Here is a 15,597-nt window from a genome sequence, read left to right on the forward strand (position 1 = left end):
TATCTGGCTAAATTCATCCCCCCCGTCACCCTCCATATTGCCGCAAGACCTCCAGCTCAGCAGACGGCCATCTGGCTAACTTCATGCACCCCCGTTGCCCTCCATGGTGCCGCAAGACCTCCAACTCAGCAGAGGCCCATCTGGCTAACTTCATCCCCCATCACCCTCCATAGTGCCGCAAGACCTCCAGCTCAGCAGAGGCCCATGCGGCTAACTTCATCCATCCCTGTCACCCTCCATAGTGCCGCAAGACCGCCAGCTCAGCAGAGGCCCATCTGGCTAACTTCATCCCCCATCACCCTCCATAGCGTCGCAAGACCTCCAGCTCAGCAGAGGCCTATCTGGCTAAATTCATCCACCCCGTCACCCTCCATGGTGCCGAAACACCTCCAACACAGCAGTGGCCCATCTGGCTAACTTCATCCACCCCCGCCGCCCTTTATGGCGCCGCAAGACCTCCAGCTCATCAGAGGCCTATCTGGCAAACCTCATCCACCCCGTCACTCTCCATAGTGCTGCAAGACCTCCCGCTCAGCAGAGGCCCATCTGGCAAACCTCATCCACCCCGTCACCCTCCATAGTGCTGCAAGACCTCCAGCTCAGCAGAGGCCCATCTGGCTAACTTCATCCACCCCGTCACCCTCCATAGTGCCGCAAGACCTCCATCTCAGAAGAGGCCCATCTGCCTAACTTCATCACCCCGTCACAATCCATAGTGCCGCAAGACCTCCAGCTCAGCAGAGGCCCATCTGGCTAACTTCATCCACCCCGTCACCCTCCACAGTGCCGCAAGACCTCCAGCTCAGCAGAGTACCATCTGGCTAACTTCATCATCCCCCGGCACCCTACATAGTGCCGCAAGACCTCCAGCTCAGCAGAGGCCCATCTGGCTAGCTTCATCCATCCCGTCACCCTCCATAGTGCCGCAAGACCTCCAGCTCAGCAGAGGACCATCTGGCTAACTTCATCCACCCCCGTCGCCCTCCATGGTGCCGCAAGACCTCCAGCTCAGCAGAGGCCCATCTGGCTAACTTCATCCGCCCCGTCACCCTCCATAGTGCCGCAAGACCTCCAGCACAGCAGAGGGCCATCTAGCTAACTTCATCCACCCTGTCACCCTCCATAGTGCCACAAGACCTCCAGCTCAGCAGAGGGCCATCTGGCTAACTTCATCCACCCCCGTCGCCCTCCATGGTGCCGCAAGACGTCCAGCTCAGCAGAGGCCCATCTGGCTAACTTCATCCACCCCCGTCACCCTCCATAGTGCCGTAAGACCTCCAGCTCAGCAGAGGCCCATCTGGCTAACTTCATCCCCCATCACCCTCCATAGTGCCGCAAGACTGCCAGCTCAGCAGAGGCCCATCTGGCTAACTTCATCCACCCCCGTCACCCTCCATATTGCCGCAAGACCTTCAGCTCAGCAGATTCCCATCTGGTAGCTCCATCCACCCCCGTCACCCTCCATAGTGACGCAAGACCTCCAGCTCAGCAGACGGCCATCTGGCTAACTTCATGCACCCCCGTTGCCCTCCATGGTGCCGCAACCCCTCCAACTCAGCAGAGGCCCATCTGGCTAACTTCATCCCCCATCACCCTCCATAGTGCCGCAAGACCTCCAGCTCAGCAGAGACCCATGCGGCTAACTTCATCCACCCCTGTCACCCTCCATAGTACTGCAAGACCGCCAGCTCAGCAGAGGCACATCTGGCTAACTTCATCCCCCATCACCCTCCATAGTGCCGCAAGTCCTCCAGCTCAGCAGAGGCCTATCTGGCTAAATTCATCCCCCCCGTCACCCTCCATATTGCCGCAAGACCTCCAGCTCAGCAGACGGCCATCTGGCTAACTTCATGCACCCCCGTTGCCCTCCATGGTGCCGCAAGACCTCCAACTCAGCAGAGGCCCATCTGGCTAACTTCATCCCCCATCACCCTCCATAGTGCCGCAAGACCTCCAGCTCAGCAGAGGCCCATGCGGCTAACTTCATCCATCCCTGTCACCCTCCATAGTGCCGCAAGACCGCCAGCTCAGCAGAGGCCCATCTGGCTAACTTCATCCCCCATCACCCTCCATAGCGTCGCAAGACCTCCAGCTCAGCAGAGGCCTATCTGGCTAAATTCATCCACCCCGTCACCCTCCATGGTGCCGAAACACCTCCAACACAGCAGTGGCCTATCTGGCTAACTTCATCCACCCCCGCCGCCCTTTATGGCGCCGCAAGACCTCCAGCTCATCAGAGGCCTATCTGGCAAACCTCATCCACCCCGTCACTCTCCATAGTGCTGCAAGACCTCCCGCTCAGCAGAGGCCCATCTGGCAAACCTCATCCACCCCGTCACCCTCCATAGTGCTGCAAGACCTCCAGCTCAGCAGAGGCCCATCTGGCTAACTTCATCCACCCCGTCACCCTCCATAGTGCCGCAAGACCTCCATCTCAGAAGAGGCCCATCTGCCTAACTTCATCACCCCGTCACAATCCATAGTGCCGCAAGACCTCCAGCTCAGCAGAGGCCCATCTGGCTAACTTCATCCACCCCGTCACCCTCCACAGTGCCGCAAGACCTCCAGCTCAGCAGAGTACCATCTGGCTAACTTCATCATCCCCCGGCACCCTACATAGTGCCGCAAGACCTCCAGCTCAGCAGAGGCCCATCTGGCTAGCTTCATCCATCCCGTCACCCTCCATAGTGCCGCAAGACCTCCAGCTCAGCAGAGGACCATCTGGCTAACTTCACCCACCCCCGTCACCCTCCATAGTGCCGCAAGACCTCCAGCTCAGCAGTGGCTCATCTGGGTAGCTTCATCCATCCCCGTCACACTCCACAGTGCCGCAAGACCTCCAGCTCAGCAGAGACCCATCTGGCTAGCTTCATCCACCCCGTCACCCTCCATAGTGCCGCAAGACCTCTAGCTCAGCAGAGGCCCATCTGGCTAACTTCATCCCCCGTCAACCTCCATAGTGCCGCAAGACCTCTAGCTCAGCAGAGGCCCATCTGGCTAACTTCATCCCCTGTCACCCTCCATAGTGCCGCAAGACCTCCAGCTCAGCAAAGGCCCATCTGGCTAACTTCATCCACCCCTGTCACCCTCCATAGTGCCGCAAGACCGCCAGCTCAGCAGAGGCCCATCTGGCTAACTTCATCAGCCATCACCCTCCATAGTGCCGCAAGACCTCCATCTCGGCAGAGGCCTATCTGTAACTTCATCCACCCTGTCACCCTCCGTGGTGCCGCAAGACCTCCAGCACAGCAGAGGCCCATCTGGCTAACTTCATCCACCCCCGCCGCCCTCCATGGTGCCGCAAGACCTCCAGCTCATCAGAGGCCTATCTGGCTAACTTCATCCACCCCCGTCACCCTTCATAGTGCCGCAAGACCTCCAGCTCAGCAAAGGCCCATCCGGCTACCTTCATCCACCCCTGTCACCCTCCATAGTGCCGCAAGACCTCCAGCTCAGCAGAGGCCCATCTGGCAAACTTCATCCCCCGTCACCCTCCATAGTGCCGCAAGACCTCCAGCTCAGCAGAGGCCCATCTGGCTACCTTCATCCCCCGTCACCCTCCATAGTGCCGCAAGACCTCCAGCTCAGTAAAGGCCCATCCGGCTAACTTCATCCACCCCCATCACCCTCCATAGTGCCGCAAGACCGCCAGCTCAGCAGAGGCCCATCTGGCTAACTTCATCCCCCATCACCCTCCATAGTGCCGCAAGACCTCCAGCTCAGCAGAGGCCCATCTGGCCAACTTCACCCACCCCATCACCCTCCATAGTGCCGCAAGACCTCCCGCTCAGCAGAGGCCCATCTGGCTAGCTCCATCCAGCCTGTCACCCTCCATAGTGCCGCAAGACCTCCAGCTCAGCAGAGGGCCATCTGGCTAACTTCATCCACCCCCGTCGCCCTCCATGGTGCCGCAAGACCTCCAGCTCAGCAGAGGCCCATCTGGCTAACTTCATCCGCCCCGTCACCCTCCATAGTGCCGCAAGACCTCCAGCACAGCAGAGGGCCATCTAGCTAACTTCATCCACCCTGTCACCCTCCATAGTGCCACAAGACCTCCAGCTCAGCAGAGGGCCATCTGGCTAACTTCATCCACCCCCGTCGCCCTTCATGGTGCCGCAAGACCTCCAGCTCAGCAGAGGCCCATCTGGCTAACTTCATCCACCCCCGTCACCCTCCATAGTGCCGTAAAACCTCCAGCTCAGCAGAGGCCCATCTGGCTAACTTCATCCCCCATCACCCTCCCTAGTGCCGCAAGACCGCCAGCTCAGAAGAGGCCCATCTGGCTAACTTCATCCACCCCTGTCACCCTCCATGGTGCCGCAAGACCTCCAGCTCAGCAGAGGCCCATCTGGTAGCTCCATCCACCCCCGTCACCCTACATAGTGCCGCAAGACCTCCAGCTCAGCAGACGGCCATCTGGCTAACTTCATCCACCCCCGTTGCCGTCCATGGTGCCGCAAGACCTCCAACTCAGCAGAGGCCCATCTGGCTAACTTCATCCACCCCGTCACCCTCCATAGTGCCGCAAGACCTCCAGCACAGCAGAGGCCCATCTAGCTAACCTCATCCACCCTGTCACCCTCCATAGTGCTGCAAGACCTCCAGCTCAGCAGAGGGCCATCTGGATAACTTCATCCACCCCCATCGCCCTCCATGGTGCCGCAAGACCTCCAGCTCAGCAGAGGCCCATCTGGCTAACTTCATCCACCCCCGTCACCCTACATAGCGCCGCAAGACGTCCAGCTCAGCAGAGGCCCATCTGGCTAACTTCATCCACCCCCGTCACCCTCAATAGCGCCGCAAGACCTCCAGCTCAGCAGAGGCCCATCTGGCTAACTTCATCCACCCCCATCACCCTCCATAGCGCCGCAAGACCTCAAGCTCAGCAGAGGCCCATCTGGCTAACTTCGTCCAACCCGTCACCCTCCGTAGTGCCGCAAGACCTCCAGCTCAGCAGAGGCCCATCTGCCTAACTTCACCCCCCCTCGTCGCCCTCCATAGTGCCGCAAGACCTCCAGCACAGCAGAGGCCCATCTAGCTAACCTCGTCCACCCTGTCACCCTCCATAGTGCTGCAAGACCTCCAGCTCAGCAGAGGGCCATCTGGATAACTTCATCCACCCCCATCACCCTCCATGGTGCCGCAAGACCTCCAGCTCAGCAGAGGCCCATCTGGCTAACTTCATCCACCCCCGTCACCCTAAATAGCGCCGCAAGACCTCCAGCTCAGCAGAGGCCTATCTCTAACTTCATCCACCCCGTCACCCTCCGTGGTGCCGCAAGACCTCCAGCACAGCAGAGACCCATCTGGCTTACTTCATCCACCCCCGCCGCCCTCCATGGTGCCGCAAGACCTCCAGCTCATCAGAGGCCTATCTGGCTAACTTCATCCACCCCCGTCACCCTCCATAGTGCCGCAAGACCTCCAGCTCAGCAAAGGCCCATCCAGCTAACTTCATCCACCCCGTCACCCTCCATAGTGCCGCAAGACCTCCAGCTCAGCAGAGGCCCATCTGCCAAACTTCATCCCCCGTCACCCTCCATAGTGCCGTAAGACCTCCAGCTCAGCAGAGGCCCATCTGGCTAACTTCATCCCCCATCACCCTCCCTAGTGCCGCAAGACCGCCAGCTCAGCAGAGGCCCATCTGGCTAACTTCATCCACCCCTGTCACCCTCCATGGTGCCGCACGACCTCCAGCTCAGCAGAGGCCCATCTGGTAGCTCCATCCACCCCCGTCACCCTACATAGTGCCGCAAGACCTCCAGCTCAGCAGACGGCCATCTGGCTAACTTCATCCACCCCCGTTGCCGTCCATGGTGCCGCAAGACCTCCAACTCAGCAGAGGCCCATCCGGCTAACTTCATCCACCACCATCACCCTCCATAGTGCCGCAAGACCGCCAGCTCAGCAGAGGCCCATCTGGCTAACTTCATCCCCATCACCCTCCATAGTGCCACAAGACCTTCAGCTCAGCAGAGGGCCATCTGGCCAACTTCATCCACCCCCGTCGCCCCCCATGGTGCCGCAAGACCTCCAGCTCAGCAGAGGCCCATCTGGCTAACTTCATCCACCCCCGTCACCCTCCATAGTGCCGTAAGACCTCCAGCTCAGCAGAGGCCCATCTGGCTAACTTCATCCCCCATCACCCTCCATAGTGCCGCAAGACTGCCAGCTCAGCAGAGGCCCATCTGGCTAACTTCATCCACCCCCGTCACCCTCCATAGTGCCGCAATACCTCCAGCTCAGCAGAGGCCCATCTGGTAGCTCCATCCACCCCCGTCACCCTCCATAGTGCCGCATGACCACCAGCTCAGCAGAGGGCCATCTGGCTAACTTCATCCACCCGCGTCGCCCTCCATGGTACCGCAAGACCTCCAGCTCAGCAGAGGCCCATCTGGCTAACTTCATCCGCCCCATCACCCTGCATAGTGCCGCAAGACCTCCAGCACAGCAGAGGGCCATCTAGCTAACTTCATCCACCCCGTCACCCTCCATAGTGCCACAAGACCTCCAGCTCAGCAGAGGGCCATCTGGCTAACTTCATCCACCCCCGTCGCCCTCCATGGTGCCGCAAGACCTCCAGCTCAGCAGAGGCCCATCTGGCTAACTTCATCCACCCCCGTCACCCTCCATAGTGCCGTAAGACCTCTAGCTCAGCAGAGGCCCATCTGGCTAACTTCATCCCCCATCACCCTCCATAGTGCCGCAAGACTGCCAGCTCAGCAGAGGCCCATCTGGCTAACTTCATCCACCCCGTCACCCTCCATAGTGCCGCAAGACCTCCAGCTCAGCAGAGGCCCATCTGGTAGCTCCATCCACCCCCGTCACCCTCCATAGTGCCGCAAGACCTCCAGCTCAGCAGACGGCCATCTGGCTAACTTCATCCACCCCCGTTGCCCTCCATGGTGCCGCAAGACCTCCAACTCAGCAGAGGCCCATCTGGCTAACTTCATCCACCCCGTCACCCTCCATAGTGCCGCAAGACCTCCAGCACAGCAGAGGCCCATCTAGCTAACCTCATCCAACCTGTCACCCTCCATACTGCTGCAAGACCTCTAGCTCAGCAGAGGGCCATCTGGATAACTTCATCCACCCCCATCGCCCTCCATGGTGCCGCAAGACCTCCAGCTCAGCAGAGGCCCATCTGGCTAACTTCATCCACCCCCGTCACCCTACATAGCGCCGCAAGACGTCCAGCTCAGTAGAGGCCCATCTGGCTAACTTCATCCACCCCGTCACCCTCAATAGCGCCGCAAGACCTCCAGCTCAGCAGAGGCCCATCTGGCTAACTTCATCCACCCCCATCACCCTCCATAGCGCCGCAAGACCTCCAGCTCAGCAGAGGCCCATCTGGCTAACTTCGTCCAACCCGTCACCCTCCATAGTGCCGCAAGACCTCCAGCTCAGCAGAGGCCCATCTGCCTAACCTCACCCCCCCTGTCGCCCTCCATAGTGCCACAAGACCTCCAGCTCAGCAAAGGCCCATCTGCTAGCTTCATCCCCCCGTCACACTCCATAGTGCCGCAAGATCTCCAGCTCAGCAAAGGCCCCTCTGGCTAACTTCATCCACCCCCGTCACCCTCCATAGTGCCGCAAGACCTCCAGCTCAGCAGAGGCCCATCTGGCTAGCTTCATCCACCTCGTCACCCTCCAGAGTGCCGCAGAACCTCCAGCACAGCAGAGGCCCATCTGGCTAGCTTCATCCACCCCCGTCACCCTCCATAGTGCCACAAGACCTCCAGCTCAACAGAGGGCCATCTGGCTAACTTCATCCACCCCCGTCGCCCTCCATAGTGCCGCAAGACCTCCAGCTCAGCAGAGGCCTATCTGGCTAAATTCATCCACCCCGTCACCCTCCATGGTGCCGCAACACCTCCAGCACAGCAGTGGCCCATCTGGCTAACTTCATCCACCCCCGCCGCCCTTTATGGTGCCGCAAGACCTCCAGCTCATCAGAGGCCTATCTGGCTAACTTCATCTACCCCGTCACCCTCCATAGTGCTGCAAGACCTCCAGCTCAGCAGAGGCCCATTTGGCAAACCTCATCCACCCCGTCACCCTCCATAGTGCTGCAAGACCTCCAGCTCAGCAGAGGCCCATCTGGCTAACTTCATCCATCCCCGTCACCCTCCATAGTGCCGCAAGACCTCCATCTCAGAAGAGGCCCATCTGCCTAACTTCATCACCCCGTCACACTCCATAGTGCCGCAAGACCTCCAGCTCAGCAGAGGCCCATCTGGCTAACTTCATCCACCCCGTCACCCTCCACAGTGCCGCAAGACCTCCAGCTCAGCAGAGTACCATCTGGCTAACTTCATCATCCCCCGGCACCCTACATAGTGCCGCAAGACCTCCAGCTCAGCAGAGACCCATCTGGCTAGCTTCACCCAGCCCCGTCACCCTCCATAGTGCCGCAAGACCTCCAGCTCAGCAGTGGCTCATCTGGCTAGCTTCATCCATCCCCGTCACACTCCATAGTGCCGCAAGACCTCCAGCTCAGCAGAGACCCATCTGGCTAGCTTCATCCCCCGTCAGCCTCCATAGTACCGCAAGACCTCTAGCTCAGCAGAGGCCCATCTGGCTAACTTCATCCCCCGTCACCCTCCATAGTACCGCAAGACCTCTAGCTCAGCAGAGGCCCATCTGGCTAACTTCATCCCCCGTCACCCTCCATAGTGCTGCAAGACCTCCAGCTCAGCAAAGGCCCATCTGGCTAACTTGATCCACCCCCGTCACCCTCCATAGTGCCGCAAGACCGCCAGCTCAGCAGAGGCCCATCTGGCTAACTTCATCCGCCATCACCCTGCATAGTGCCGCAAGACCTCCAGCTCGGCAGAGGCCCATCTGACTAATTTCATCAACCCCCGTCACCCTCCATAGTGCCGCAAGACCTCCAGCTCAGCAGAGGCCTATCTCTAACTTCATCCACCCGTCACCCTCCGTGGTGCCGCAAGACCTCCAGCACAGCAGAGGCCCATTTGGCTTACTTCATCCACCCCCGCCGCCCTCCATGGTGCCGCAAGACCTCCAGCTCAGCAAAGGCCCATCTGGCTAACTTCATCCACCCCTGTCACCCTCCATAGTGCCGCAAGACCTCCAGCTCAGCAGAGGTCCACCTGGCTAGCTTCATCCGTCCCTGTCACACTCCATAGTGCCGCAAGACCTCCCGCTCAGCAGAGGCCCATCTGGCTAGCTCCATCACACCCGTCACCCTCCATAGTGCCGCAAGACCTCCAGCTCAGCAGAGGGCCATCTGGCTAACTTCATCCACCCCCGTCGCCCTCCATAGTGCTGCAAGACCTCCAGCTCAGCAGAGGCCCATCTGGCTAACTTCATCCGCCCCGTCACCCTCCATAGTGCCGCAAGACCTCCAGCACAGCAGAGGGCCATCTAGCTAACTTCATCCACCCCGTCACCCTCCATAGTGCCACAAGACCTCCAGCTCAGCAGAGGCCCATCTGGCTAACTTCATCCACCCCCGTCACCCTCCATAGTGCCGCAAGACCTCCATCTCAGAAGAGGCCCATCTGCCTAACTTCATCACCCCGTCACACTCCATAGTGCCGCAAGACCTCCAGCTCAGCAGAGGCCCATCTGGCTAACTTCATCCACCCCGTCACCCTCCACAGTGCCGCAAGACCTCCAGCTCAGCAGAGTACCATCTGGCTAACTTCATCATCCCCCGGCACCCTACATAGTGCCGCAAGACCTCCAGCTCAGCAGAGGCCCATCTGGCTAACTTCATCCCCCGTCACCCTCCATAGTGCCGCAAGACCTCTAGCTCAGCAGAGGCCCATCTGGCTAACTTCATCCCCCTTCACCCTCCATAGTGCCGCAAGACCTCCAGCTCAGCAAAGGCCTATCTGGCTAACTTGATCCACCCCCGTCACCCTCCATAGTGCCGCAAGACCGCCAGCTCAGCAGAGGCCCATCTGGCTAACTTCATCCGCCATCACCCTCCATAGTGCCGCAAGACCTCCAGCTCGGCAGAGGCCCATCTGACTAATTTCATCAACCCCCGTCACCCTCCATAGTGCCGCAAGACCTCCAGCTCAGCAGAGGCCTATCTCTAACTTCATCCACCCCGTCACCCTCCGTGGTGCCGCAAGACCTCCAGCACAGCAGAGGCCCATCTGGCTTACTTCATCCACCCCCGCCTCCCTCCATGGTGCCGCAAGACCTCCAGCTCATCAGAGGCCCATCTGGCTAACTTCATCCACCCCCGTCACCCTCCATAGTGCCGTAAGACCTCCAGCTCAGCAGAGGCCCATCTGGCTAACTTCATCCCCCATCACCCTCCATAGTGCCGTAAGACCTCCAGCTCAGCAGAGGCCCATCTGGCTAACTTCATCCCCCATCACCCTCCATAGTGCCCCAAGACCGCCAGCTCAGCAGAGGCCCATCTGGCTAACTTCATCCACCCCGTCACCCTCCATAGTGCCGCAAGACCTTCAGCTCAGCAGATTCCCATCTGGTAGCTCCATCCACCCCCGTCACCCTCCATAGTGACGCAAGACCTCCAGCTCAGCAGACGGCCATCTGGCTAACTTCATGCACCCCCGTTGCCCTCCATGGTGCCGCAAGACCTCCAACTCAGCAGAGGCCCATCTGGCTAACTTCATCCCCCATCACCCTCCATAGTGCCGCAAGACCTCCAGCTCAGCAGAGGCCCATGCGGCTAACTTCATCCACCCCTGTCACCCTCCATAGTGCCGCAAGACCGCCAGCTCAGCAGAGGCCCATCTGGCTAACTTCATCCCCCATCACCCTCCATAGTGCCGCAAGTCCTCCAGCTCAGCAGAGGCCTATCTGGCTAAATTCATCCCCCCCGTCACCCTCCATAGTGCCGCAAGACCTCCAGCTCAGCAGACGGCCATCTGGCTAACTTCATGCACCCCCGTTGCCCTCCATGGTGCCGCAAGACCTCCAACTCAGCAGAGGCCCATCTGGCTAACTTCATCCCCATCACCCTCCATAGTGCCGCAAGACCGCCAGCTCAGCAGAGGCCCATCTGGCTAACTTCATCCCCCATCACCCTCCATAGTGTCGCAAGACCTCCAGCTCAGCAGAGGCCTATCTGGCTAAATTCATCCACCCCGTCACCCTCCATGGTGCCGAAACACCTCCAACACAGCAGTGGCCCATCTGGCTAACTTCATCCACCCCCGCCGCCCTTTATGGCGCCGCAAGACCTCCAGCTCATCAGAGGCCTATCTGGCAAACCTCATCCACCCCGTCACTCTCCATAGTGCTGCAAGACCTCCAGCTCAGCAGAGGCCCATCTGGCAAACCTCATCCACCCCGTCACCCTCCATAGTGCTGCAAGACCTCCAGCTCAGCAGAGGCCCATCTGCCTAACTTCATCACCCCGTCACAATCCATAGTGCCGCAAGACCTCCAGCTCAGCAGAGGCCCATCTGGCTAACTTCATCCACCCCGTCACCCTCCACAGTGCCGCAAGACCTCCAGCTCAGCAGAGTACCATCTGGCTAACTTCATCATCCCCCGGCACCCTACATAGTGCCGCAAGACCTCCAGCTCAGCAGAGGCCCATCTGGCTAGCTTCATCCATCCCGTCACCCTCCATAGTGCCGCAAGACCTCCAGCTCAGCAGAGGACCATCTGGCTAACTTCACCCACCCCGTCACCCTCCATAGTGCCGCAAGACCTCCAGCTCAGCAGTGGCTCATCTGGGTAGCTTCATCCATCCCCATCACACTCCACAGTGCCGCAAGACCTCCAGCTCAGCAGAGACCCATCTGGCTAGCTTCATCCACCCCGTCACCCTCCATAGTGCCGCAAGACCTCTAGCTCAGCAGAGGCCCATCTGGCTAACTTCATCCCCTGTCAACCTCCATAGTGCCGCAAGACCTCTAGCTCAGCAGAGGCCCATCTGGCTAACTTCATCCCCTGTCACCCTTCATAGTGCCGCAAGACCTCCAGCTCAGCAAAGGCCCATCTGGCTAACTTCATCCACCCCTGTCACCCTCCATAGTGCCGCAAGACCGCCAGCTCAGCAGAGGCCCATCTGGCTAACTTCATCCCCCATCACCCTCCATAGTGCCGCAAGACCTCTAGCTCAGCAGAGGCCCATCTGGCTAACTTCATCCCCTGTCACCCTCCATAGTGCCGCAAGACCTCCAGCTCAGCAAAGGCCCATCTGGCTAACTTCATCCACCCCGTCACCCTCCATGGTGTCGCAACACGTCCAGCACAGCAGTGGCCCATCTGGCTAACTTCATCCACCCCCGCCGCCCTTTATGGTGCCGCAAGACCTCCAGCTCATCAGAGGCCTATCTGGCAAACCTCATCCACCCCGTCACCCTCCATTGTGCTGCAAGACCTCCAGCTCAGCAGAGGCCCATCTGGCAAACCTCATCCACCCCGTCACCCTCCATAGTGCTGCAAGACCTCCAGCTCAGCAGCGGCCCATCTGGCTAACTTCATCCACCCCGTCACCCTCCATAGTGCCGCAAGACCTCCATCTCAGAAGAGGCCCATCTGCCTAACTTCATCACCCCGTCACAATCCATAGAGCCGCAAGACCTCCAGCTCAGCAGAGGCCCATCTGGCTAACTTCATCCACCCCGTCACCCTCCACAGTGCCGCAAGACCTCCAGCTCAGCAGAGTACCATCTGGCTAACTTCATCCATCCCGTCACCCTCCATAGTGCTGCAAGACCTCCAGCTCAGCAGAGGCCCATCTGGCTAACTTCATCCACCCCGGCACCCTACATAGTGCCGCAAGACCTCCAGCTCAGCAGAGGCCCATCTGGCTAGCTTCATCCATCCCGTCACCCTCCATAGTGCTGCAAGACCTCCAGCTCAGCAGAGGACCATCTGGCTAACTTCACCCACCCCCGTCACCCTCCATAGTGCCGCAAGACCTCCAGCTCAGCAGTGGCTCATCTGGCTAGCTTCATCCATCCCCGTCACACTCCATAGTGCCGCAAGACATCCAGCTCAGCAGAGACCCATCTGGCTAGCTTCATCCACCCCGTCAACCTCCATAGTGCCGCAAGACCTCTAGCTCAGCAGAGGCCTATCTGGCTAACTTCATCCCCCGTCAACCTCCATAGTGCCGCAAGACCTCTAGCTCAGCAGAGGCCCATCTGGCTAACTTCATCCCCTGTCACCCTCCATAGTGCCGCAAGACCGCCAGCTCAGCAGAGGCCCATCTGGCTAACTTCATCCACCCCGTCACCCTCCGTGGTGCCGCAAGACCTCCAGCACAGCAGAGGCCCATCTGGCTAACTTCATCCACCTCCGCCGCCCTCCATGGTGCCACAAGACCTCCAGCTCATCAGAGGCCTATCTGGCTAACTTCATCCACCCCCGTCACCCTCCATAGTGCCGCAAGACCTCCAGCTCAGCAAAGGCCCATCCGGCTAACTTCATCCACCCCCGTCACCCTCCATAGTGCCGCAAGACCTCCAGCTCAGCAGAGGCCCATCTGGCAAACTTCATCCCCCGTCACCCTCCATAGTGCCGCAAGACCTCCAGCTCAGCAGAGGCCCATCTGGCAAACTTCATCCCCCGTCACCCTCCATAGTGCCGCAAGACCTCCAGCTCAGCAGAGGCCCATCTGCCTAACTTCATCCCCCATCACCCTCCATAGTGCCGCAAGACCTCCAGCTCAGCAGAGGTCCATCTGGCTAACTTCATCCACCCCTGTCACCCTCCATAGTGCCGCAAGACCTCCAGCTCAGCAGAGACCCATCTGGCTAGCTTCATCCACCACCGTCACCCTCCATAGTGCCGCAAGACCTCCAGCTCAGCAGAGGCCCATCTGGCTAACTTCATCCCCCTTCACCCTCCATAGTGCCGCAAGACCTCCAGCTCAGCAGAGGCATATCTGGCTAACTTCACCCACCCCGTCACCCTCCATAGTGCCGCAAGACCTCCCGCTCAGCAGAGACCCATCTGGCTAGCTCCATCCACCCCGTCACCCTCCATAGTGCCGCAAGACCTCCAGCTCAGCAGAGGGCCATCTGGCTAACTTCATCCACCCCCGTCGCCCTCCATGGTGCCGCAAGACCTCCAGCTCAGCAGAGGCCCATCTGGCTAACTTCATCCGCCCCGTCACCCTCCATAGTGCCGCAAGACCTCCAGCACAGCAGAGGGCCATCTAGCTAACTTCATCCACCCTGTCACCCTCCATAGTGCCACAAGACCTCCAGCTCAGCAGAGGGCCATCTGGCTAACTTCATCCACCCCCGTCGCCCTCCATGGTGCCGCAAGACGTCCAGCTCAGTAGAGGCCCATCTGGCTAACTTCATCCACCCCGTCACCCTCCATAGTGCCGTAAGACCTCCAGCTCAGCAGAGGCCCATCTGGTTAACTTCATCCCCCATCACCCTCCATAGTGCCGCAAGACTGCCAGCTCAGCAGAGGCCCATCTGGCTAACTTCATCCACCCCCGTCACCCTCCATAGTGCCGCAAGACCTTCAGCTCAGCAGATTCCCATCTGGTAGCTCCATCCACCCCCGTCACCCTCCATAGTGACGCAAGACCTCCAGCTCAGCAGACGGCCATCTGGCTAACTTCATGCACCCCCGTTGCCCTCCATGGTGCCGCAAGCCCTCCAACTCAGCAGAGGCCCATCTGGCTAACTTCATCCCCCATCACCCTCCATAGTGCCGCAAGACCTCCAGCTCAGCAGAGGCCCATGCGGCTAACTTCATCCACCCCTGTCACCCTCCATAGTACCGCAAGACCGCCAGCTCAGCAGAGGCCCATCTGGCTAACTTCATCCCCCATCACCCTCCATAGTGCCGCAAGTCCTCCAGCTCAGCAGAGGCCTATCTGGCTAAATTCATCCCCCCGTCACCCTCCATAGTGCCGCAAGACCTCCAGCTCAGCAGACGGCCATCTGGCTAACTTCATGCACCCCCGTTGCCCTCCATGGTGCCGCAAGACCTCCAACTCAGCAGAGGCCCATCTGGCTAACTTCATCCCCCATCACCCTCCATAGTGCCGCAAGACCTCCAGCTCAGCAGAGGCCCATGCGGCTAACTTCATCCACCCCTGTCACCCTCCATAGTGCCGCAAGACCGCCAGCTCAGCAGAGGCCCATCTGGCTAACTTCATCCCCCATCACCCTCCATAGTGTCGCAAGACCTCCAGCTCAGCAGAGGCCTATCTGGCTAAATTCATCCACCCCGTCACCCTCCATGGTGCCGAAACACCTCCAACACAGCAGTGGCCCATCTGGCTAACTTCATCCACCCCCGCCGCCCTTTATGGCGCCGCAAGACCTCCAGCTCATCAGAGGCCTATCTGGCAAACCTCATCCACCCCGTCACTCTCCATAGTGCTGCAAGACCTCCAGCTCAGCAGAGGCCCATCTGGCAAACCTCATCCACCCCGTCACCCTCCATAGTGCTGCAAGACCTCCAGCTCAGCAGAGGCCCATCTGGTTAACTTCATCCACCCCGTCACCCTCCATAGTGCCGCAAGACCTCCATCTCAGAAGAGGCCCATCTGCCTAACTTCATCACCCCGTCACAATCCATAGTGCCGCAAGACCTCCAGCTCAGCAGAGGCCCATCTGGCTAACTTCATCATCCCCCGGCACCCTACATAGTGCTGCAAGA

This window comes from Ambystoma mexicanum, chromosome 3p (assembly GCF_040938575.1).
Source record: "Ambystoma mexicanum isolate Mex_15411 chromosome 3p, UKY_AmexF1_1, whole genome shotgun sequence".
In the NCBI taxonomy this organism is placed as follows: domain Eukaryota; kingdom Metazoa; phylum Chordata; class Amphibia; order Caudata; family Ambystomatidae; genus Ambystoma; species Ambystoma mexicanum.